The sequence below is a fragment of the Adiantum capillus-veneris genome, chromosome 20 (genome assembly GCF_014529385.1).
Source record: "Adiantum capillus-veneris isolate H3 chromosome 20, ASM1452938v2, whole genome shotgun sequence".
Lineage (NCBI taxonomy): Eukaryota > Viridiplantae > Streptophyta > Polypodiopsida > Polypodiales > Pteridaceae > Adiantum > Adiantum capillus-veneris.
In genome coordinates this window covers 1,910,254-1,931,476 of record NC_140950.1, presented here as the reverse complement: position 1 = coordinate 1,931,476, position 21,223 = coordinate 1,910,254, and positions in this window count along the sequence as shown.

Below are 21,223 nucleotides of genomic sequence, written 5' to 3'. Positions count from 1 at the left end.
CATTGATATCGGGTTGGCAATTGTAATCACTTGTATTAGCGCTTTGGGCTATAATTGCATTTGAGCATCAGTGGCAATATTATTGGCTATACTTTTTCTCTGTAATCATATTCGTTGTAATCTCAATCATGGTATATATTTCAGTGATACTTACTTCTCAACAGTCTTATGAATCTAAATCTGAATTTGAAATTTATTCCAGTCTACAAGTCTGATTCTTATTTCTGTATCCACAATTCAGTCTAGTCTCTGATTTCTGTCTAGTCTGCTGTCTGAAATCTTTCCACACTAGTAGCTGAAATCCTTCAACACTGGAATTAGTTGTCTCAAGAGATCGGCTCCAATTCCATTTTGGCGATCACGGTGGCTCGAGCTGAAGCTCGTTGACTAAAAGACTCTTCTCCCAGTTGAAGTTTTCAGCAATGACACCAAAATCCAATCGTGGCCGAAAATCTACCAATCGTGTGTACCCCATTCTTGAGGAGCCAGGAAGAGAGTCCGACCCCAAGCAAGAGAAAATGACTGACACTGAGGCTCAGGAGGAGCATAGTCAGGCTGATGAGGCGCATAACTCATAGCACTCCAGTCATTCTCGACGCATACGGGTAGAATGGGAGGCACGAAAGGCAAAGAGTTCCAAGAGTTCTCAGTCTCGCCAGAAAGATGAGCATATCAAAGGCAGAAAGGTAAGTCACCGTACTTCTAGCAGACAAAACAGAGAAGATACTGATACTGAGACAGAGACAGAGATTGATTGGGATGCTGACACTGACAATTGCAAGAAGGCTCCCAAGCGTCATTCTGCAGCCAAGAAGAGAAATGGCGGGATCAGCAGTAATCGAAATGATTACACCGCTTCCCTGAAGATTTCCTTTCCCATATTCAAAGGAGGGAAAAAGGATCATCTTGATGTTCACATACAAGCTTTCGAGCAGTATGCTGAACTAAAAAACATTGATGAAGATGATTGGGGGGAATACTTTCCACAAACCTTGAAGGAAGCAGCAAGGAAATGGTATTACCATTACCCTGCATGCCAACTGAGATCATATAATAAATTACTTAAGGCCTTCAGGTTGGAATATTTCGATAATCGAGGAGATGAGGATATTCTCTGTGAATTGGATCAGATCAAACAGAGGAAATTGTCAGTCCGTAGCTATGTCGAAAAGATCAAAGAATTGACCAGGCAGTTGCAAGAACCACCGTCTGAGAAGAGATTGAGGGCATGGTTTCTGAATGGATTCAGAAGCAAAAGCTGAGAGAACAAGAAGTACCAGCCCCTACAAAGAAATTCAATGATTTGGTCCAGCGAGCATTAAAACTGGAACAGCAGGCTAAGAAAGAAAAGAGCCACAAGAAGCGAAGGACCAGTAGCAGTAGTTCGGCTACTGAAACTTCTGATTCCAATGCAACGTCCAGCAGCTCCGAGAGCAGCTCCAATGAATGGACAAAGGAAAAATCTAAGAAAGGATCATGGACCAAGAAAATTGAAGAAATGGCTAGGCAGATTGCAGAGATTAGCCACACAAGACAGCCGGTCCGGAAGATGGAGACTTGGTGTTCAAGATGTAAATCCAAGGACCACATCTCCACGGAATGCCCACAATGTACCTATTGCAAGGCCTTTGGTCACCTATGGAATAATTGTGGCATCAGAATTCACCATTTTAAGAAAGGAAAGGATCTATCAGTGGTTGCCTACACGGAACCAGTAAAGGCAAAGCCAATCAAAGTAGCCCAAGAAGAGGGACCAGGTACCAGTGGTACTGGTCAAGAACGTGGCAGATACCAATAAGGAATGGGCAGAGGAAGAGGAAGAGGCAACTTCCAGACCAGGAGCATGAATTGCTACACCTGTGCGAAGTATGGTCATTTTGCAGCCCAATGTCCAGATGCACCAGTAACGACTGCTACTGAGGCTAAGGCACCAGAGCCAGTCCTAGTCAGAGTAGTTACCAGGAGCAAGGGAGTGATCATTGAAGAAATTCTACACATTTCAGAAGTACCAGCTAATCCTAACAGCAGCAAGTGGGCCCAACAAAGGGAAGTTTGGAAGGCCAAAGGTAAAGAAAAGGTGCTAGATGAGTGGCAAGAGCAGCAGGAACTAGCAGCTAAAATCACAGAGGATTTAGCTAAGAAGCTGCCAGAGCAGCCAGAAAGTTTCGAGGCTAGGGTCATTTAGAAGATACCAGCCCAATCGATTGATAAAGATCAGTCAGTACCGGCCACGACAGAGACCATGCTGGCTGTAGTACATGGACTAGCTGATGAAATGGGAGTGGAAGGAAAGAGTAGTACTGATAAAGAAGAATGGCAGTGTGAAGACACTAGTTCTTCGAGCTCTGACAATCAGTCTGACCAGGAGCGAGAGGAAATTCAAGTGAAAATTTGTGATACAATCTAGAAGCTGACTGTAGAGTTGGAGGATATAAGAAAGACCTTACTTGAGGTGGCCAACTTTATCAGACAACGCAGGAAGACTGAGGCAGAGGCTAGAACAGTGGACCTGACGGCTGTCCGGGATGATGAAGTTACACTTATTCAGGTAGATTACAAGGTCAGGAAGCAGTGGGAACCTCTCTCAAGCGTCATACTGGATGGAGGAGCAGGAGTCAACATAATGGGAGCCCATCTTCAGCAAAGAATGGGTATAACTAACATGAAACTAGCACCATTCAAAGTAAGAATGGTAGATCATCGAGTCGTACAAGCGACGGGCATGATTGAAAACATGCAGATAAGAGTTGGGAGGGAGAAATTCAAAACTAGTTTCCTAGTCTTGGATGTACAGGGAGCATATAGAATGCTATTAGGCCGCCCATGGTTAAGAACAACACATGCTGTTCATGACTACGCAAACCAGACTTTAACCATCGAAGGGGCCAGTGGCAGAATCAAAATCTAGACCAATAACACTAGGAGCTAGAAAAAGGAACTGAGGCCGAAGGAGTTGTGTCAGAAATACCGAGCTAAGAAAATTGAGCGAATGCTAGCAGCTATGAACATCTTTCCTTTGGCAGAAATTGATTTGAATGCAGTCCTACTAAACAAAGAAAAAGCTGACAAGCAGAAGAGACAATTCCTTGATCAGTTTACTGAAGTCAATACAGGGGAAAGAACCGTTCAGCTAACTGGAAGAATAGAGGAACCAGCTGATACTGGTAAAATAGAAGAATCGGTATGTTCTGAAGAGTATCCATTGAATCAGAATAATGATTCAGAGATGAATGGACCTTCTTGGGACTACGCTGAAGACTCGACCAAACGAAAAGGAGGAGGACCAAATTGGTTGCTTCCAGATGATCAGGAAGTAGAGGAGTGGAACCTGGGATCAGAGGAAAATCCCAGAATGATCAAAGTCAACAAGCACATGAAACTAGCAATGAAGGAAAAGGCAAGGAAAATGTTCCGGAACTATAAAGATGTATTTGCCTGGGAACATACATATTTGAAGGGAGTAGATCCTGAAGTCTGTCAGCACCGAATACCACTGAAACCGGAAGCTAGGCCAGTCAGATTGCAAAGATACCGGATGAACCCCAACTATGCAAAGAAGGTCAAGGAGGAGATTGATAATCTTCTCAAGGTTGGGTTCATTATGGAAGTAGCAAGTAGTGATTGGTTATTTCCAATAGTCGTCGTTCCTAAGAAGAATGGGAAATTAAGGGTTTGTGTCGACTATAGGAAACTAAATGCCCAGACCATTAAGGATCCGTTTCCCTTACCTTTTACTGATATGTTGCTTGATGAGATCGCAGGATATGAGATGTATAGCTTCATGGATGGTTATAGCGGCTATAACCAGTTACAGATTGCTCCTGAAGATAGGGCAAAGACCACTTTCATCACTGAGTGGGGAGCATTCATGTATCTGGTGATGCCTTTTGGCCTATGCAATGCACCAGCTACTTTTCAGCGATGTATGATGGAGATGTTTAATGAATTTCTTCATCGGTTCCTCGCCATTTTCATGCATGACTTCACTGTCTATTCAACTGAGGAACAACACCTTCTATTCCTAGAGATGGTTTTTAAACACTGTCAGGAGAAAAGGATTTGCTTGAATCCATTTAAATCAGTATTTCTGGTTTGGAAGGGACAACTACTGGGACATGTGGTTTCCCGCAATGGAATAGAAATGGCCAATGACAAAATACAATGTGTCCAGCAAGCTAAAGCACCTAGAACTGCTTCTGAGTTGAGTTCTTTCTTGGGGTATGTGAATTTCTAAAGAAGATTTGTACACAAGTTTGCTTCTCAAGTAGTACCACTATATGAGCTTACCAAGAAGACCAGTAAGTTCAATTGGACAGCTAAGTGTGAGGAGAGTTTCCAGAATTTGAAAAAAGCCATTACCAGTAAACCAGTCCTCAGGCAGCCGAATTGGGATATTATTTTTCATGTACACGTAGATGCTTCAGGATTGGCAATGGGGGCAATATTAGCTCAGCCAGATGGCAGAACAGACTATCCGGTCTATTTTGCTAGTCGGAGATTCAGTCAGGCTGAACAAGGCTATACGACTACTGAAAGAGAAGCCCTCGGAATGGTTTTTAGCGCTACGAAGTTCAGGCATTCCCTATTGGGGAAGTTATTCCATTTTTATGTGGATCATCAAGCTCTTCTGTTTCTGATTAACAAAGTTATTATTCAAGGCAGGCTGATAAGATGGATGATGTTCCTTATGGAATTTGAATTCACAATTTTCCATAAGCCTGGCCGAAACCACTGTGGAGTTGACTTTCTTTCCAGAAGTACAGAAGGATATTCAGAATCACCTCTGAGAGATGAACCAGTGGATGCTGATTTATTTCAGTTAGAAGCAGAAGAATCAGTGGATCCTGAATGGTATGATATTTATCAATTCCTTTCCCAAGGTGCCTTTCCAGAAGATTGGAAACAGAATCAGAAGAAGGCTCTGATCATAAAAAGCTTGAAATTTACCATCATTGGGGGAGTACTTTATCGATTGGGTGTGGATGGTATACTTCGGAGATGTGTCCCTATGGAGGGAAGAATGCAAGTTATCTCAGAAGCGCATAATGGAGAGTCTGGTGGACACTTTTCCAACGAAGTGACCTACAAGAAGATTCTGCAAGCAGGTCTGTGGTGGCAAACAATGATTGCGAATGTCAGAAGCTTTTGTAAAACTTGTGACATATGCCAAAGAATGGGCCAACCAACAGCTGCAGACATGACTCCCTGAATGCCAATACAACCATTGGGAGTATTCATGAAATGGGGACTGGATTTTATGGGACCTTTTAAGAAGGTGACCCCCCAGGAAGAATAAGTACATTGTGATGGCTACTTGTTATGTTACCAAGTGGGTTGAAGCTAAAGCTCTTCCTGACAACACAGCCAAGTCAACTGCAAGGTTTCTGTTTGAGAATATTGTCTGCCGATATGGATGTCCAGTGGAAATTGTGACCGATCAAGGGACACATTTCATCAATGATACTATGGAAATCCTATTGGATATGCTTTCAGTCAAGCATCGGAAATCTACTCCTTACTATCCCAGATGTAATGGAAAGGTTGAAAGTAGCAATAAGACAATTAAGACTATTCTCACTAAGGTGGTGCAAAAGAAACCAGACCAGTGGGATTTGAAGCTTCAGACTGCTCTATGGGCTTATAGGACAGCTTATAAAGTAACTACTGGAATGACACCATTCAGAATGGTGTATGGTACTGAAGTTGTGGTTACTATGGAGTTTGTAATTCCCAGTCTGAGAATGGCTGTAAAGTATGGACTGGACTTCAACCATAATCTTAAGAAACAACTGGATGAACTGATGCAGTTAGATGAACTCAGGCAAGGAGCTATATTGGAACAGAAAATTGTTCAACAAAGAAGGAAGCACTGGCATGATTGCCGAATTAAAGTCCGAGAATTCCAGAAGGGAGACTTAGTGCTTCTATATCAGTCTAAATTGGGTCCAAAGAAGCCGAATTTGAAGATTGCCTGGGCAGGACCTTTTGAGGTTGATTGGGTCTTCTCCAATGGCACAGTCAGATTAAAAGACTTATCTGGACTGATGTTGCCGGGAGTATATAATGGAGCAAAGATCAAACTTTATTATTCAGAGACCAGAGAAACTGGGTTAGAAGAAGTCACTAAGGAACTGGAGGTTGTTGATCAAGAGATACCAGAATCAGATATTTTTGGTCTTTTCCATGTGCAACCAGTTCCAGCTTTAGAACCAGTACCGGAAGAAAGGGGGAGGGGCTGGAGCCCTCCCATCAAGCGCGAGGTGAGTCATGGAATGGACATGTTGAGCGGGGGAGAGGCAGCTAGACCTTAGCACAACGCCTCAAACCAATGCTAAGCGGAAAAAAAGGGGGGGACTGGAGCCCCCCATCGTCCGCCTGCGCGGATGATGGGAGGGCTCCAGCCCCTCCCCCTTTTTTCCCCATATTTTTTCTTACAAGTTCTCTTCGTCGTTCCCATGGTGGCCATGGTGATGCCTACATTGGCTCGTGCCCGATGGGATGTGCCTCTTGCATGATGGTATGGGGCTATTGCCTGACCGTGTTTTGAAAGGGATAAGCACCGCCACTTACGACGCAATGGAAGACGGGGTTTAGGGGAAAAAGAAATCCATTTTACTTGCATTTTTCCAAAAATTGTTCAAAAAAAAGGGGGAGGTGGAGCTCCCCCGTCATCTGCGTGCGCCACCTCCCCCTTTTTTTCTAATTTTTGAACAATTTTGAAAAAATGCAAGTTTCTCGTTCAAGATTTAATGGTATACATTAAAAAAAGAGGGGGAGGCAGAGCTCCCTTACCATCCACGCACGCGCGGATGATGGGGGAGCTCTGCGTGCCCCTTTTTTTTTACAACTCCGCTATTTTTTGCAAATCCTTGAACTTTGCATAACTTATTTTACGCGCACGGACGAGGAGGGAGCTCTACCTCCCCCTTTTTTTGCAACTCTACGGAACTCCGCCATTTTTTGCATATCCCTTGAACTCCCTCGAACTTATTTTACTTGATTACTTTTACTTTTATTATAGTTTTTACTTTTATTTCTATTATATTGATGTAACTTTACATAATATATAATATTATTTACTATATTATGTATAGTATATATAGATATATATTATAAGTTTAGTATGGTATATATAATATATAGTACTATATATAGTATATAATATAGATGAAATGCAAATAGCTTGATTATCTTTCAGGAGTGGAAGGCCAATTTGCTCTAGGAATGGCCCGTACGTGTGAGCTCTCTTAGTCTCTCTCTCTCTCTCTCTCTCTCTCTCTCTCTCTCTCTCTCTCACACACACACACACACACACACACACACACACACACACACACACAAAACTAACCAACCTATTAAGAGGATGGAAAATTGTTGGCGATGGCCAGAGGTCAAGAAGAGGAGATTGGTTCCTTAGTTTATTGTTTTCCCACCATTGGTTCACTACCTCCGGATGTGTTAGTTGAGCATGTATTCTCATGGCTATGTGCGTGCGAGCTTTGCCAGCTCCATTGTGTTTACAAGGCCTGGAGTTTGGTGTTGGGAGTGGGAGAGTCCTTGCAAGACAAGGCAAAGTATTCATGGTTCTTGATGCTTTCTATGATGCTAAATCCCCTGACAGGTGAGTGCTCCATGGATCAACATGTATGCCAAATACGGTGTATTTTAAAAAGCACAAAAGGAACTCGAGTAGGTTCCTCTTAAGGATACCATATCTTGACACACACCTATTATAGGATATGCCCAACAAGGGCATGGCTCCTTTCAATGGATGCAAAGGAAGGGCACAATTGCAATAATCTATTCTTGCATCTTGAAGGCATGTGGTAGTACATAAGATGCTGACTTTGGCAAAATGATTGAGGATGATATTGTTACGCAGTTGTTGTTGACAAAGAACGTCGTGCTTGGCAATTCCTTGATTGACATGTATGTTAAGTGTGTATTTTAGAAAGCACAATAAGTGCTTGAGGAGATTCTTATATGGAAAGTTGTCTCTTGGAATGCATTGATTGTGGGGTATACCCTAAAGGAGCATGGCCAAGAAGCTCTAGGCTGTTTTGGGGGGATGACAAGCGAGGGTGTCTCTCCAAATGCAATCACCTCTGCTTGCATCTTGACAGAATGTGGCATTAGGCAAGATGTTGATATGGGCATAAGAACTCATGATGATATTGTTTGTTGGAGATTGTTATAAAGAAACATAATGCTTGGAAATGCCTTGGTTAACTTGTATGCCAAATGTGTTGTAGTTAGAAAGCACAACAAATGTTTGCGGATGATCCTCTCTTGTATGTCATCTCCTGACACACATTTTGTCAGGATATGGCCAGGACACTATGGGGTGCTTTTGATGGATGTGAAGTGAGGGTGTCTCTCTAGATGGAATCATCTATGCTTGGATCTTGAAGGATGTGGCACTATGCAAGATGTTGATTTGTGCAAAAGAATTGAGGATGATATTGTTAGCGAGGTGTTGTTGAAAAAGAATGTCATGCTTGGCAATGCCTTGATTGACATGCATATTAAGTGTAGCGAACTTTAGAAAGCACAATAAGTCCTTAAGGAGATTCTTATATGGAATGTCATCTCTTGGAATGCACTGATTGGGGGATATTCCCTAAAGGGATGAGGCCAAGAAGCTCCAAGCTTTTTTGAGCGGATGACAAGCAAGGGTGTCTCTCCAAATGCAATCACCTATCTTTGCATCTCGACGGCATGTGGTAACTCAAGTTAAGGTGATGTTCTCGGTTGCTTCTACCAATGCTAGGTACAGGTCCTTCAACTACAGAGTTGGACGATCTTTTCAGTTCAAATGGAGTTGTAAATGTGTTGCTTCAAGTTTATATGAAGATACAAGCGATCTTTCTTGAGACTATGTTTCTTTGAATGTCATGCCCCCAAACATTGTACGTGTTATATATCCCCCCCCCCAACACAAAAAAAAAAACCCTCTCAAAAGAACAACGCATAGGTATGCCTGATGGAATTGCTTGGATCGCGTTTAGTAGATTTATTTGCCTTTCCAATTTCCAAACAATAGAATCTTGGTGAGAACGGAAGTTCTTCACAAAAGGGGAAGCTTCAAGTTCTACAAGCTCAACATATGTTAAGGTGGCCATCAAGCCACCACCCAACTACACCCCTCTAGGCATTAACTTGAAGGAGGTGTACCGGTGATCGTGGCTAGTGCCACCTTTGATACACTAACACATTTTTTGCCTTCAACAAATCAAGTTGCAATCTTTCTTAAGAGATTGTGTTAATAATTATGTCGAAATTTTTCACTAAATGCATCAACACCTTCTCAACATTCTTTATCAAGGGCTTTTCATATAGGCCACTCCTTGCACACATCTTCTTTTAACCCTTCACCGCTAATTGGTGAGATAGCCATCTAGGGAAAATAAAGGAGCATAAGATTGCAACAAGAAAAACAATTTGAAACAAAATTGGTTGTTTGGGTTGATACTCTGTGCAAGGACTTGATTGATTTGAACATAGTAGTAGACCGTAACATTTTTGATGCTTCTTTTACTAGTGTAATTTTCTAGTTTGAACTTGGTTACTCACATTATCCTCTATTTTTTGGTAGGTAAAAGCAATCCTTGAGCAGACATAGATATTGATTTTAATCATTTGTGAACTAAAAGAGTAAAGGATGATACTTTGTGGACAGGCAGAGTACGACAAAAGCATGGGAAAAGAGATGGGTTCTGGTTCGAGACTTGGGTGGTGGGTGCGAGTGTAATAGCTTCTCTTGTTATGCCAATGGGGATGAATAATATAGGGATGGCTCCTAGCATGGGCATGGGTATGAGCATGGGAGTAGGTGCAAGCAAGGGACCCATGATGCAGAAAGGTTTGGATTCAAGGAGACCTGGTGTAGGGTTGGGACCATTAGTAGGTATTTGTAGAAACTCCATCATAGGCCAGTCTTTTGAATCAGCAACAATAGTATGGTGGATCTAGATGAATTGGATCTAGTAGCTTGCTAGTATTTTCATCCATACTCACGTATGTTCTTCCTTTGGAAAATTTATTGAAGATACGACATGAATTATGGCAAGATATTGGCCATCTAAGCACAACCACTTATCTCTATACTAAACATGGCTTGACCAAGATTTCTTAAATCCGGAAGAAATACATGTGAGATTGACTTAAATCAAGCTCTTCTTTAAACCTCTCTATATGTAGCACGATTGGCTTTGTAAGATGAGAAACTGAAGTGGAGAATCGTAGCATTCCTTATGCATTCTTTCTTAAGAGAAATATTTCCATTATTGTTGAAATGTTGTTGAAGATTTATTAGAATCAAAAGATCTAACAAGGTGAGTAGTAAAGAAGACATTTTTTTATTTTTTATTATGGATATAGGCTAGAAATGATGAGCAATGTGTAAGCAAGGATTGTCCTCTGGGCAACATTCACAGATTGAAGCTACTACAAGATGTGTAAACTTATGAATGACAATTTTAAAATGTACGGGCTCCATTAGACACGAGAAGGGTTGTGCTTACTTTTGTGATATCAGTTTGTACACTTCCTTCACCAACATGCATGACTTGCAGCATCTGTTTGTATTCAATACACCATTAGCTATCTGACCATTGACACCATCATGATTCACACACCTTGTCAGGAACCGTAAGCTAGTCTTCTCATTAGCATTTTCTTGTATTTTTTGCAATAAACATCATAATTAGGGATGTTTTTAGCATAGCTTGCAATATCTACCTTACATTCTCCTTCTTGAAGGAAACATAGTTTTAAATGGTTGCCAAAACATTTTATTTTATTTTTTGCAAACATGGATCTCCATCCACTATGTGTTCTCATCTTCCTCTGAATGTCATCAACATTATGGACAATGATAGTCTTCTCAGAGATGAGCATGAATAGGTACATATGCAAGGTTTTGATGCATATATAGTTATCCAATATAAGTAGATATAGTATAGTATAATGATATATAGTATAGCTATATATATGGTATAGTTTTCTATATATACATATACACACACACATATATGTATGTATATATATATATATATATATATATGTATGTATGTATGTATGTATGCTTTGCGGTTCATATATAGCTAGATGTCCAAGATCAAAGTCCGGACTTTTTGAAACTTATACATGTTTTTTGGTGTGTATTGTATAAGTAATGTCTGTTTTTTTTGTTCACCGTTAGAAAAGACTTCAAATTACATGTCAAAAAGGTCGCAAAAATGGTTCTCATTGCTAAAGCTCGAAATCAAAATCTCGCTAAAAAAATACACTCTCCTTTGAAGCCTCTAATTTCCTCATAATAAGTGATAAATAAATTGGGAAATTGTTGTGTCATATGTAGGTACTCACCCTTCTTATGACTACTCAAGTCGGGAGACAACATACCTTGTATCGGCTCCTGTTTGACATTAGGTTGAACTTTGGGTTGCATCAACTCTTCAATTCACTCATAAGGACAAGAGATATCCCCATTATCCATAAGGGCAAGAAGTCTTTGTTTGTCATCATGCTCTTCTTTAAGAAACAAGGAGAAAACATTTAGATCACTATCGCTGCTATCTTCCACCTCACTGCCATCATCCCCATTGTCTTTTTCTTCACTTGAGTACTCTTCTTCATCACTGCTTATCAAAATCAACATCCAAAGATTGCTTGTTAGCCATGTCGAACCTCTTCTTATCACCCCTTCTTTTGTAGAGAGTGATGGTACCATGTCCCCAATCCTGTACAACTTTGGTTGCCTATACCCATGGTCTTCCAAGGATGAGAGGGAAAGCACCAATACCCGTGGGCATAACATGACAATTGACTAGCACTTTAACATCAAATACATCCACCTCCAAGTCCTTTATAACTCTCAAGCACTTCACCCTTGATTGGTTGTCAAGCTTTATGTGAAAACCTAAATTCTTAACCATGTTGAGTCCTAACTTTGATCCACAAGCTTGAGTAATAACACATACCTGTGCACCTCCATCGATATAAGCCTCTCCAATGCACTTTCTCTTATACCATGCATCCATAGTAGGGCATATATTAAGTAGCTCATTCATAGACAAGCCTCTCACATACCCCCTTATAGGCTCCTTTTTCATGGGGTTGACTACATACTTCCATTGCCTCTTTAACTTAGGACACATCTCCATGAGTTGCCCAAAGGTAACATCAGTCTTTCTACTCACCAAATCAACCCTTAAGCTATAATTTGGTTGCCCTTCTCCCAAAGGAAAGTCGGATGCATTGTAGTGTTGCTTTGGTTTTCTATTCTTATTCTCTTTACTTGTACCTGTTTCAACCTGTTTTCCTCTTTCATGGTTGGGACATGCATCACTCATGTCATGATCTCTTGTAACCCTCTTACTTACATGCATGACCATAGCTCTTGAATTATCCTCTTTCTTCAAACGGATTATGCTTTTACCACATTTGTTTTGCCCTTCTCTTCAGCTGTCAAACTGCTTGGCCCTGCTTCCCCTTTAATCTCAATACCATAATCTTGAGCTCGAGAAGGAATTTGTGAAGAAAGAGGAACATGTCACCACCCATTCTCTTTGGCTTGACACATTGAGGGCTTTTATGACCCCATTCACCACAATCGTAGCATTGAAACGTATCCCCTCTTCTAGCTATGCTTCTTCCTCTACCATTTGTAAACCCCTCATTGCTTCTGTGAGACAAGGGGAACTATAACCTAGGAGTCCACCTCCCAACCACCCACTATATAGCATGGCTGCTAGCCCTTTGCCCTAGTTGGACTCCCTTTCCACACTGCCTAGCCCGGCCTTGCCCTTGTTTAGTCCGGCCTTGCTGTTGTCTTGACATTACTCCCCCCTTAAAGAAGAGTTTTCTTCCTCGAAAAAAAAGTGGGGAACTTCTTCTTAAGAACACTAATGTTTTCCCAAGTGGCATACTTCATGGATCCAACTGTTTGGTTGATCGGAGCATGGTTCAGCAAGAGGTTCAATGAAACCAAGAGTGACATCTTGATCTTTCACAGTGTTGTCCATTTGCAACCATCTTGTGTTACCAATTCCTATCCAATCATAGTGTGTAGACTCCATTTAGAACACACATGAGTATGCAAAACGAGTTATCACACAAAGATGGACCCTAAAGTGTACCTCTTTTCACTTTCCATGAAAGTAACTTGCTAACATGACTCATCAGCCAAATTTAAGTCCTTGAATTGTTTTCCACGTTCAGCAGTAAACAACCCCACTGTAACTAGTGTTCAAGGTTGAGAACTTGATTTATACATGAAGAGACTACACCTAGTCACAAACATGCTTTAACTTATGATAAGCAAACTCCAAGTAGAGCAATAAATTCTTACTGATTGGATCGTTTGGTGCTAACGTACGCACTTTGCATATCCTTCAGCACAAGATTATACTTTGTAATCTGCCTATTCCCTTGGATAACTGATAGTACTAAGGTGTGTTTTTCCTCACGGTTAACAGACAGTCTTCCCAGATGACTGGTAAATGGGAATCACAATATCGTGTAACACTGGTGAGGAATCAACAATGTCCGGAATGACCATCGTGGTTAACATGAAAAATCCACAAACACCCAAACCGAGCCATGACCTCTATTAGTGATTAGTAGACCCAAAAGTAATCTCATATAGATACTGCACATAGAGTGCAAAATGCTTCATAAGCAACAACTTGAGTAATATGCATGCCGTTCCAAATCAGCCCTTTGCTAAACTCTAGGGCCCATAACACCTAGTGTGCATGCATGTAGCAAAAAACATTTCGCAAGGATGATCATGGATATACAGGTTCAGATCTATTTTTTGCTACATGCATGCACACTAGGTGTTATGGGCCCTAGCGTTCAGCAAAGGCTGATTTGGAACGGCATGCATATTACTCAAGTTGTTGCTTATGAAGCATTTTGCACTCTATGTGCAGTATCTCTATGAGATTACTTTTGGGTCTACTAATCGCCAATAGAGGTCATGGCTCGGTTTGGGTGTTTGTGGATTTTCACATTAACCACGATGGTCATTTTGGACATTGTTGATTCCTCACTAATGTTACACAATATTGTGATTCCCATTTACGAGTCATTTGGGAAGACTTTCTGTAAATCTTGAGGAAAAACACACCTCAGTACTGTCAGTTATCCAAGGGAATAGGCACATTACAAAGTGTAATCTTGTGCTGAAGGATATGCAAAGTGCATATGTTAGCACCAAACGAACCGGGTTTCATTCAAATGAACCATTGGATCCATGAGGGATGTTACGGTAGAAAACATTAGTGTTTTTATGAAGATACCATCACTTGTGTTTTTGCGGACGAAAATGCTTCTCGAAGGGGGGAGTAATGTCAGGACAATGGTAGGACCAGGCACGGCCAAGGGCCAGGACGGACATGCAGTCAAGGGGGTCCCTATATTTAGAAGGCCAAGGGCCTATATAGGGCATGGCTGGGTGGTGATGAGCGTGTTCCAGTCCCCTTGCCCTTTCATTGGTATCAGAGCTTAGGGGAGAGGAGCCATGGAAGGGGGAAAGGTCTCTCTCGGTTGCTCTCTCTCTCTCTCTCTCTCTCTCTCTCTCTCTCTCTCTCTCTCTCTCTCTCTCTCTCTCTTGTTTTCAGTAGGAGAACGCACATGCATGGAGGGCAAGCCGTGGTGATCAAGGCGGCTATGCAAGAAGTAAGGGCTGAGGCACCCATCGTGTGCATACGCTCTTGCTAGGCGGGAAGGCCGAGGCTACAAGGGGAGATTACCGGCACGCGGGCAAGCCCGCTTAGCGGGAGGAGGGGCCGACTTTGACCTGCATGAGAGAGGCCATGGAGGGGTTCTACGGTTGCGCGCTGGCTATAGCATCAAACTTCATCTCTGCTGCATGGCTGGACCACACAGGCGTAGAACACCGCTTTCCTACCTGCGTAGTCGGCCATGGCGGCGGCAACAAATAGTATACTTTAAAAAAAAAAAAAAATCCCTTATTTTGCCCTACCTTACTAAGGGTTTTGGCTCACGGTCCCAATATACGGGCCCAATCAAGCCATGCGAACTTGACCAATTCACATGCAACTCGCATCCACGGTGCATCCAAGGACATGCAGGTAGTGGGGTACAAAGATCTTCAATACGGAAAAGCTATTGAAACTCAAGGCTTCGGTAAAGTTCAACACGTGATTGGTGACGCATGGCTTCACATACACTATATTGCAACTGAGCTTCAAAGTTTTCTATGAGAACGGACTCAAGGTAACCTCTTTATATTTGTTTTTTCTCAGTTGATTACCCTCAGAGTTTATGTAGGGTGGCATAGTTGCCTAGCATTAATGGTCCGTCCAGCTGTGATTGGTATTGCAAGGAGCACGAGTCTGTACACAGGTATCATTCAACAGCATGTGATTGCCAACACTTTGATCCCCGAGCTCAGATAGAGGATCAAACCTACGATTGGGTGGTTTCAATCCCAAAGCACAACCTCTAGGGTAACTAACCTTGTGTCAGGAAAGGCCTGTGCTTTGTCCACTCAAGGTGCTAGGCAAGGACAATCATTAATTATTATTTCACGATGCTGGTCAACAAGGCTAATCAACTAGGTTTATGATCCTCAACAAGCATCTTTTGATGCAAGAACCAGATTTGTTGCTTGATTTGGGTCTTCCACGATAGAGGAGCACAACTCCATAGCTTACATTGGCCATTGAGTTTCTTGGCAATAGCACAGCTTACAAGCGCATGGCTCTAACTCTATCTGCATTCAGTGCAAGGTCACTTCTATGCCTATACAACTTGCTAAACTGCGGGCGAACTAAGCTATCTTTTTCACTATTGAGCACTCTCAAGATTCTCAATAACATGTTCTTAACCCTCACGGCTCACGGACACCATATCACCTACGACGGACATTGTATTATTTACTTGGTAGAGTCAGGTACTGGGCTTGTCGGTCCAATAGGAAAAGGGTAAGAGTGATCGCCGATGAGAGGTGCACTCTAACCGGAACATTCAAGGGATTAGTTGGCTAAGCATGGGCGCCCAAGTGTGAATGGGGCGAGCTCATATAAAAGTCAACTAAATCTAAAATTCACTCATTTGTGCAATTGAAGAGTGCTCTTGCTCCATCTCCATCTTCTTCTTCTTCATCTCCTTGTGTGTGTGTGTGTGTAGGCGAGAGAGAGAGAGAGAGAGAGAGAGAGAGAGAGAGAGAGAGAGAGAGAGAGAGAGAGAGAGATCGAGCATTGTGGCAGCACGACGGCGGCGAGGCGGTTGAGCGTGGCGTAGCGGCGTCTCCCTCTTCTTCGCGGCGAGGAATTCTCCACGACAGGAAGCGTAGAGCGGTGAGTGACACACCAACGCCATCTTTGAGCTTGCTAGTTTAGGCTTGTTGTGTGCTTGGAGCCATTTGTGGCTCGCACTCAGTGTATCGGAAAGTTCCTTGCATTGACACATGCGACATATGCGCACATTTTTGGCGTCGTCGCCGGGGAATGCCATACACTAAGCTTGAATAGCACTCTGTGCTTCTTTTGTGGTGCAATTTCAATCGTAGGAAAGGTAAGGAAGGAGGGTGTGTGTGTTGAGAAGAAGGATTTTGTGTTATACTGTGTATTTTTTTTGTTAATGGAGTTTTCAAAGGTACTGTGTTTATTCTATGTGTATTAAGGTTGTTAGTTTTCTTTGTTAATGGAGTTTTCAAAGGTACTGTGTTTATTCTCTGTGTATTAAGGTAAGTAGGAAGTAGATCTGTGAGAGCTAATAGAGTGTGTTAGTGTGTAACACTAGGTGTGTTAGTTAGAAGTAGGTAGATAGAGTGTGTGTGTGCTCTCGCGCAGGCCGCGGCGACCTTATCCTATTAAAATAAAATAAAATAAAATAAAATAAAATAATTAAAGGTAGGATCGGGATTGGGAATATCTCCCAGACCCAAGTCCAGACCCAAGCCTAAGCTCACGCTCAAGCTTAGACATCTATCGCCCTTTAAAATTACGAATTTTAGCTTCACACGTAGCTAAAAATCGATTTTTTGAAGACCAACGGAACTTCAGATGCACGAAAATTGTGTTGTAAAGCACACAGCGACCCTCTAAGTGATACACTGGTTTTGAGGTATCACACACTTTAATAAAAAAATCAAACATTAAAAAAAACATTAAAAATGTAAAAAACACGAGTGAAAACGGACGCTTAAAAAAGTAAGCAGTTAACCTTCGAGGTTATTTGTCGACGCTTGTAGGGTGTCAAAGGCACATGCATCTGCGCTCTGGTCGTGTGCTAGAGATGGAGCAACTAGAGAGAATTTTGACTTACGCGAGTTCTCAATATCCACCTACTTTAGGTTCCGGGACCTCGACGAGGACCCAAGGTAGTACAAACCAAGACCCGAACATAGCGGCTAGTGACTCTTCCTCTGACTACGACGTCATGGAGGGTTTCCCAATGCCTAATCCCGATAGATCAAGCCAAGACATGCATGCCATGGGCCCGCGGTCCGAGCCGAGCGTGCTTAGCCGCCTGAAGGAAACCTTTAGTAGAGCCACTCGCTCCGAACATGGAGCTAATGATGTAAATGAGGGGGGTGGGGAAGTAAATTCTCCATTCGTGACCAACGTAGACCCTATACTGTTAGAGAATGTGCACGTGAATACTTCATTCACTGCACCTCCTGACTCTTCAGAGTTATTACCCTCCGAGGTCATATTACCCGATGGTAGAAGCCTTGTTGAAGTGCAAGAGGTTGAGTGATATATCCTTGCAGCGAGGAAAAAGGAAGTCGAGAGCTTACGTAAGGCGGAGCAACGAAGAGGGTTAAAAGCGAAATCCCCTATGTCAATATCCTTGCTAAGAGAGCAATTGAGTGCTCTTGACTTAACAACTGCTAAGGGCCAGCCCCTAGAAAGCAACATTGCATCTAGCTCAAAGGACACCCTTAGCACCTCAATCTTAGATGGAGCGTTCTTAAATGAGAACTAGGAGTACGAACTACAAACAGAAACTCTAACCGATCTATACACATGTCACACCTATCACGTGGGTTGGTTAGATGTCTTGCAATCCACAATGGGTGCTACTAGTGTGGAGGATCAACAAAAAAGAGTTTGTGAGGTCATCCATAAGGTCATTGAGTTAGAGAGACAGAACAAGGGGATCAACATGCCTTCAACGGGTCTCATGAGATTCTTGGATACAGGAAAGGCTAAACAACCAACCTTATCGCAAATGGAGACTCCCTCGGTAAGTCCGATGGATCCTCCATATGTTGTTTCTCCAGGGGTCTCAGTGCAATCTGAGCCCACAAGTGATAGCTTCACCTTTCCAAGTCTAGCTCATCTTTCCCTTGATGACACCACGGCTACCATGCCTACCCCAATGATGGGCATGCCGAGAAACACGCCATGACCTCATTTGTTAGTAAAGCACCGCTACATGGTAGCTCAATGCCTGCAACAATAGTACCTACAAGTGTGTACCAATCATATACACCCATGGGTCATGGCACTCATGTAGTCCCTACCCCTCCCATTGTTTCAACAACCTATGCTCCACAACCACAACACCCAAGTTCTTATTTTCATGGGACTATACCGGCTAGCATTAGCATGTCACATCCGACGTCTGCTATGCCTAGGACCACACATAAAAGATATTTGAGATGACTTTAGTAGATCTCACCAAGGCTATTCAAGAGAGTCTTAGAGACAATCGTGCTCCGTAGAACAATCATATGTATCCAAGAAGGGAGCAACAATGGTGCTCAGTATGCTATGGACCGCATAGTACCAGTGAATGCCCTACTTTTAGAGTAAAATTCAATGGGAACTGCAATGCTTGTGGGAGGTATGATCATCAAGCTAAGGATTCATAGTATTTAAGCACGCGATGGCCAATAGACCAACCTTAGCATGGACATACACACCTCGAGTGCCTGCATTAATGCCGGCCCCACCTCTTGAACAAATAGCACAACACATGTTCCCTAGGGCCCAGAATGTTGTTCAAACAACACCCTTACCACCTCCAGTGCTAGGACCACAACCACCACATCCGAGAATCACTTCTGTGAATCAAGTGGGTTGTGAGTTATCTATTGCTTGTTTGGAAGGCTGTGAGGAAGATATAGATCTTAATATTGCCTATGGGCTGGATGTGCTTGAAGAAAGTCCACAATACTACATGGAGGACTATTGGGGACAAGTCAAACCTGTATATCAAGTAGATGCTCTTGTGGCAAGAGGCCAAAATATCAATTACACTGCTAAGAGACCACCTCTTCAATGCTATGAGTGTGGAGGTCCACATCGTGTAGCAGAGTGTCCTATTAGGCTGCAAAAGAATGCCACACTAATGCAAACCAATCAAGCGAGCACGTCTACAATGCCAATACTCATGTGTAATCGATGTGGCATAGATCATTTGATTGCCCAATGTCCAAATAATCCAAATGCACCGAAGATCACACCATTAAACTTGATTGAAGTTACCGAGGAGCCATCACAAAGTACACCTGTGGTACCAGTAAACGTACTCACACGATCGATGCTCCAAAAACAAAATTATATTCTTGAGGAAAGAGACACGGCATCAATCGCCCAATCTCAAAAAAAGAAGAAAACACGAAGAAAGAGATCACAAAAAGCAGTGAAGTCAGACCCCAGTTCAAAGACCAACATAGGGACTGCTGGTGACGATCCCGTATATATGAATGACGCTGAAGAGGATTCTGATTCAGGAGAAACCGTGGAGACCAACCACTAAGATAGAAACCAACAAGGAAGATCTTCATGAGCCACAATGGCAGGGATCCAAGAAGAAGATAGGAACTTATCCCAACCCTACAGAGGAGATTGAGCGAGTCAAGCAATTAAGGAGTTTGGTAGAAGATAACCAAAGGGATCTAGAACCAGCACCTAGGCAGATCCAGATTATAGACACCATGTTCCCTATGCAACATCAACCTCACCAAGTCCATAGACCCTTAGCCATACCTAGTGTCATCCGAGAAGAAAGTGACTTAAAGTCATGGGAAAGTGGGCGTACTCACTTCTTGATGGAAAGAATGTTTACAGAGGGACTACTTGATCCTATCGAAGAAATGGAGATCCCATCTACCCCACGTCAAGGGACTAAAGTCCAAAAGCTGCTGTTAAACATTGCCAAATTGATGGATTTCATGTCTTCAAAAGTTAGAACCACCATCATGTCCAAACTTATAAAGACCCTAAGCTAGTCTCAGCTCTTTGAGCCTTCCTCAATGGAGAACTGAAGTTTGGGCTACCACAATTTGCACAGATGGATGGAGCTGGGGAGATGCCAATAGAGGAGGAACACTTAGATCCACAACCCAACGTAGATGAGAACCTTGTTATAGAAATACTTGTTAACAAGTTGGGACAATACTTTGAGGGTGATGAATCCAATGCGACCATACCAATCACTACCAAGGGATTAACTGTGAAGGGAATCCTTGATAGTGGCGCTGGGGTTAGCATTGTGACTAAAAATTGCTGGGAAACTATGGGAAGACCTCACCTTGCGACCACAACCATAGTAGTGAAGATGGCCAATGGGTCTATTGTTAAACCTATTGGGATGCTAGAAGATCTCAAGATCAAGGTCTTTGGACATAAAATAAGGATTACCTTCATTGTTATGGATTTCTCCAAACACACTATGGCATCGGAGATGATCTTAGGACGTCCTTTCATGAGGGAAGCAAAAATGGTGCATGAATGGTCTAAGAACCATGTCTACCTGTAGTTCCAAGATTCTGTCATTCTAAGCACATCCTCTAGGAAACAGGTTTATAATTGATCATAGATCTGACACCACAGTTCACTCGGCCCCATTGCAGTATTGTTACACGTGTAAAGCGGACACTGATGTTGGGGAAGATTCTCCTTATATGGATGTACTACCTGGGATGACTAAGTCTGACAATGTGGATTGGGTCCACCTAGCAGCAACCATAGACACTTGGGGAAATAGGGGGACAACCTGGGTAACACCTGAGGGGGATGAAATACCACCACTTGTACCCTTAAATATGCTAGAATCAATGCATATAGCTTCTGATGATCTACAAGATGAAAGTTTGACTGGCATTGGAACCAGTAGCGCCTCACAAGACTATAGCCCACACGATTTGGAGTCAGAATCATCAGTTGAAATTGACTCTGAGGACGAAGAATCTGAGTTAAATCTTAGTGCAAATGTGGGGACAAACCATTCA